Source organism: Pan paniscus, chromosome 8 (genome assembly GCF_029289425.2).
Source record: "Pan paniscus chromosome 8, NHGRI_mPanPan1-v2.0_pri, whole genome shotgun sequence".
Classification (NCBI taxonomy): Eukaryota; Metazoa; Chordata; class Mammalia; order Primates; family Hominidae; genus Pan; species Pan paniscus.
The window spans coordinates 17,334,545-17,340,544 of NC_073257.2; positions in this window are offsets into that span (position 1 = coordinate 17,334,545).

Below are 6,000 nucleotides of genomic sequence, written 5' to 3' on the forward strand. Positions count from 1 at the left end.
TGAAGTCCTCCGTTAGAAGGCCAGTTGTCCACTAATATGTAGGAATGACTAATGGCCACTAGAGGGCAGGAAGACCCAATCCATAGAGGGCACAAGCATTTCACCAACTTTGAAGTCCTCCGTTAGAAGGCAAGTTGTCCACTAATATGTAGGAACGATTAATGGCCACCAGAGGGCAGGAAGATCAAATCTATAAAGCGCGCAATGGTTTCACCAACTTTGAAGTCCTCCGTTAGAAGGCAAGTTTTCCACTTATATTTAGGAGCGATTAATGGGACCAGAGGGCAGGAAGAACCAATCTATGAAGGGCACAAGTGTTTCAACAACTTTGAAGTCCTCCGTTAGAAGGAAAGTTATCCACTAATATGTAGGAACGATTAATGGCCACCAGAGGGCAGGAAGAACCAATCTATAAAGCGCACAAGGGTTTCAACATCTTTGAAGTCCTCCGATAGAAGGCAAGTTGTCCACTAACATGTAGGAACGATTAATGGCCACGAGAGGGCAGGAAGAACCAATCTACGAAGTGCATAAAGGTTTCACCAACTTTGAAGTCCTCCGTTAGAAGGAAAGTTGTCCACTAATATGTCGGAATGATTAATGGCCACCAGAGTGCAGGAAGATCCAATCTATAAAGCGCACAAGGGTTTCAGCATCTTTGAAGCCCTCCGTTAGAAGGCACGTTGTCCACTAATATGTAGGAACGATTAATGGCCACCAGAGGGAACGAAGAAGCAATCTCTAAATGGCATAAGGGTTTCACCAACTTTGAAGGTCTCCGATAGAAGGCAAGTTGTCCACTAATATGTAGGAATGATTAATGGCCACCAGAGGGAAGGAAGAACCAATCTATAAAGGGCACAAGGTGTTCACCAACTTTGAAGTCCTGCAGTAGAAGGCAAGTTGTCCACTAATATGTAGGAACGATTAATGGCCACCAGAGGGCAGGAAGAACCAAACTATAAAGGGCACAAGGGTTTCACCAACTTTGAAGTCCTCCATTAAAAGGCAAGTTGTCCACTAATTTGTCGGAACGATTAATGGCCACCAGAGGGCAGGAAGAACCAATCTATAAATGGCACAAGGGTTTCACAAACTTTGAAGTCCTCCATTAGAAGGCAAGTTGTCCACTAATATGTAGGAACTACTAATGGCCACTAGAGGGCAGGAGGAACTAATCCATAAAGGGCACAAGGGTTTCACCAACGTCGAAGTCCTCCGTTAGAAGGCAAGTTGTCCACCAATATGTAGGAACGACTAATGGCCACTAGAGGACATGAAGAACCAATCCAAGAAGGGCACAATGGTTTCACCAACTTTGAAGTCCTCCGTTAGAAGACAAGTTGTCCACTAATATGTAGGAACGATTAATGGCCACCAGAAGGAAGGAAGAACCAATCTAAGAAGGGCATAATGGTTTCACCAACTTTGAACTCCTCCGTTAGAAGACAAGTTGTCCACTAATATGTAGGAACGATTAATGGCCACCAGAGGGCAGGAAGAACCAATCTATAAAGCGCACAAGGATTTCACCAACTTTGAAGTCCTCCGTTAGAAGGCACGTTCTCCACTAATATGTATGAGCGATTAATGGGACCAGAGGGCAAGAAGAACTAATCTATAAAGCGCACAAGGGTTTCACCAACTTTAAAGTCCTCCGTTAGAAGGCAACTTCTCCACTAATATGTAGGAACGATTAATGGCCACCAAAGGGCAGGAAGAACCAATCTATAAAACGCACAAGGGTTTCACCAACTTTGAAGTCCTCCGTTAGAAGGCAAGTTCTGCACTAATATGTAGGAGCGATTAATGGGACCAGAGGGCAGGAAGAACCAATCGATAAAGCGCACAAGGGTTTCACCAACTTTGAAGTCCTCCGTTAGAAGGCAAGTTCTCCACTAATATGTAGGAACGATTAATGGCCAACAAAGGGCAGGAAGGACCAATCTATAAAACGCACAAGGGTTTGACCAACTTTGAAGTCCTCCGTTAGCAGGAAAGTTGTCCACCAATATGTAGGAAATATTAATGGCCCCCAGACGGCAGGAAGAACCAATCTATAAAGCGCACAAGGGTTTTACTAACTTTGAAGGCCTCCGTTAGAAGGCAAGGTGTCCACTAATACGTAGGAACGATTAATGGCCACGAGAGGGCAGGAAGAACCAATCTATAAAGCGCACAAGGGTTTCACCAACTTTGAAGCCCTCCGTTAGAAGGCAAGTCGTCCACTAATATATAGGAACGATTAATGGCAACCAGAGGGCAGGAAGAAACAATCTATAAAGGGCACAAGGGTTTCACCAACTTTGAAGTCTTCCGTTAGAAGGCAAGTGGTCCACTGTTATGTAGGAATGATTAATGGCCACCAGAGGGCAGGAAGAACCAATCTGTAAAGGGCACAAGGGTTTCACCAACTTTGAAGTCCTCCCTTAGAAGGCACGTTGTCCACTAATATGTAGGAACGATTAATGGGCACCAGAGGGCAGGAAGAACCAATATATAAAGCACACAAAAGTTTCACCAACTTTGAAGTCCTCCGTTAAAAGGCAAGTTGTCCACAAATATTTAGGAACAATGAATGGCCACCAGAGGGCAGGAGGAACCAATCTATAAAGGGCACAAGGGTTTCACCAACTTTGAAGTCCTCCGTTAGAAGGCAAGAGGTCCAATAATATGTAGGAATGATTAATGGCCACCAGAGGGCAGGAAGAACCAATCTATAAAGCGCACAAGGGTTTCACTAACTTTGAAGGCCTCCGTTAGAAGGCAAGTTCTCCACTAATATGTAGGAACGATTAATGGCCACCAGAGTGCTGGAAAAACCAATCTATAAAGCGCACAAGAGTTTCAGCATCTTGGAAGTCCTCCGTTAGAAGGCAAGTTGTCCACTAATATGTAGGAACGATTAGTGGCCACCAGAGGGCAGGAAGAACCAATCTATAAAGCGCACAAGGATTTCAGCAACTTTGAAGTCCTCCGTTAGAAGGAACGTTGTCCACCAATATGTTGGAAAGATTAATGGCCCCCAGACGGCAGGAAGAACCAATCTACAAAGCGTACAAGGGTTTCAGCATCTTTGAAATCCTCCGTTAGAGGGCAAGTTGTCCACTAATATCTAGGAACGATTAATGGCCACCAGAGGACAGGCAGAACCAATCTATAAAGGGCACAAGGGTTGCACCAACTTCGAATACCTCCGTTAGAAGGAAAGTTGTCCACTAATATGTTGGAATGATTAATGGCCAACTGAGGGCAGGAAGAACCAATCTATAAAGCGCACAAGGGTTTCAACATCTTTGAAGTCCTCCGATAGAAGGCAAGTTGTCCACTAAGATGTAGGAACGATTAATGGCCACGAGAGGGCAGGAAGAACCAATCTACGAAGTGCATAAAGGTTTCACTAACTTTGAAGTCCTCCGTTAGAAGGAAAGTTGTCCACTAATATGTCGGAATGATTAATGGCCACCAGAGTGCAGGAAGATCCAATCTATAAAGCGCACAAGGGTTTCAGCATCTTTGAAGCCTCCGTTAGAAGGCACGTTGTCCACTAATATGTAGGAACGATTAATGGCCACCAGAGGGAACGAAGAAGCAATCTCTAAATGGCATAAGGGTTTCACCAACTTTGAAGGTCTCCGATAGAAGGCAAGTTGTCCACTAATATGTAGGAATGATTAATGGCCACCAGAGGGAAGGAAGAACCAATCTATAAAGGGCACAAGGTGTTCACCAACTTTGAAGTCCTGCAGTAGAAGGCAAGTTGTCCACTAATATGTAGGAACGATTAATGGCCACCAGAGGGCAGGAAGAACCAAACTATAAAGGGCACAAGGGTTTCACCAACTTTGAAGTCCTCCATTAAAAGGCAAGTTGTCCACTAATTTGTCGGAACGATTAATGGCCACCAGAGGGCAGGAAGAACCAATCTATAAATGGCACAAGGGTTTCACAAACTTTGAAGTCCTCCATTAGAAGGGAAGTTGTCCACTAATATGTAGGAACTACTAATGGCCACTAGAGGGCAGGAGGAACTAATCCATAAAGGGCACAAGGGTTTCACCAACGTTGAAGTCCTCCGTTAGAAGGCAAGTTGTCCACCAATATGTAGGAACGACTAATGGCCACTAGAGGACATGAAGAACCAATCCAAGAAGGGCACAATGGTTTCACCAACTTTGAAGTCCTCCGTTAGAAGACAAGTTGTCCACTAATATGTAGGAACGATTAATGGCCACCAGAGGGAAGGAAGAACCAATCTAAGAAGGGCATAATGGTTTCACCAACTTTGAACTCCTCCGTTAGAAGACAAGTTGTCCACTAATATGTAGGAACGATTAATGGCCACCAGAGGGCAGGAAGAACCAATCTATAAAGCGCACAAGGATTTCACCAACTTTGAAGTCCTCCGTTAGAAGGCACGTTCTCCACTAATATGTATGAGCGATTAATGGGACCAGAGGGCAAGAAGAACTAATCTATAAAGCGCACAAGGGTTTCACCAACTTTAAAGTCCTCCGTTAGAAGGCAACTTCTCCACTAATATGTAGGAATGATTAATGGCCACCAAAGGGCAGGAAGAACCAATCTATAAAACGCACATGGGTTTCACCAACTTTGAAGTCCTCCGTTAGAAGGAAAGTTGTCCACCAATATGTTGGAAAGATTAATGGCCCCCAGACGGCAGGAAGAACCAATCTATAAAGCGCACAAGGGTTTCACTAACTTTGAAGGCCTCCGTTAGAAGGCAAGTTTTCCACTAATATGTAGGAACGATTAATGGCCACCAGAGGGCAGGAAGAACCAGTCTATAATGGGCACAAGGGTTTCACCACCTTTGAATCCCTCCGTTAGAAGGAAAGTTATCCACTAATATGTAGGAAGGATTAAAGGCCACCAGAGGGCAGGAAGAACCAATCTATAAAGCGTACAAGGGTTTCAGCAACTTTGAAATCTTTCTATAGAAGGCAAGTTCTCCACTGATATGTAGGAGCGATTAATGGCCAACAGAGTGCAGGAAGAACCAATCTATAAAGGGCACAAGGGTTTCACCAACTTTGAATTCCTCCGTTAGAAGGAAAGTTGTCCACTAATATGTCGGAATGATTAATGGCCAAGAGAGGGCAGGAAGAACCAATCTATAAAGCGCACAAGGGTTTCAGCATCTCTCAAGTCCTTCGTTAGAAGGCAAGTTGTCCACTAATATGTAGGAACGATTAATGGCCACCAGAGGGCAGGAAGAATCAATCTATAAAGGGCGCAAGGGTTTCACCAACTTTGAAGTCCTCCAGTAGAAGGAAAGTTGAGCACTAATATGTAGGAACGATTAATGGCCACCAGAGGGCAGGAAGAACCAATCTATGAAGGGCACAAGGGTTTCACCAACTTTGAAGTCCTCCGTTAGAAGGAAAGTTGTCCACTAATATGCATGAACGATTAATGGCCACCAGAGGGCAGGAAGATCCAATCTATAAAAGGCACAAGGGTTTCACCAACTTTGAATTCCTCCGTTAGAAGGAAAGTTGTCCACTAATAAGTCGGAATGATTAATGGCCAAGAGAGGGCAGGAAGAACCAATCTATAAAGCGCACAAGGGTTTCAGCATCTCTCAAGTCCTCCGTTAGAAGGCAACTTCTCCATTAATATGTAGGAACGATTAATGGCCACCAAAGGGCAGGAAGAACCAATCTATAAAACGCACATGGGTTTCCCCGACTTTGAAGTCCTGCGTTAGAAGGAAAGTTGTCCACCAATATGTTGGAAAGATTAATGGCCCCCAGACGGCAGGAAGAACCAATCTATAAAGCACACAAGGGTTTCACCATCTTTGAAGTCCTCCGTTAGAAGGAAAGTTGTCCGCTAGTATGTAGGAACGATTAATGGCCACCAGAGGGCAGGAAGAAACAATGTATAAAGCGCACAAAAGTTTCACCAACTTTATGTCCTCCATTAAAAGGCAAGTTGTCCACTAATATGTAGGAACGATTAATGGCCACCAGAGGG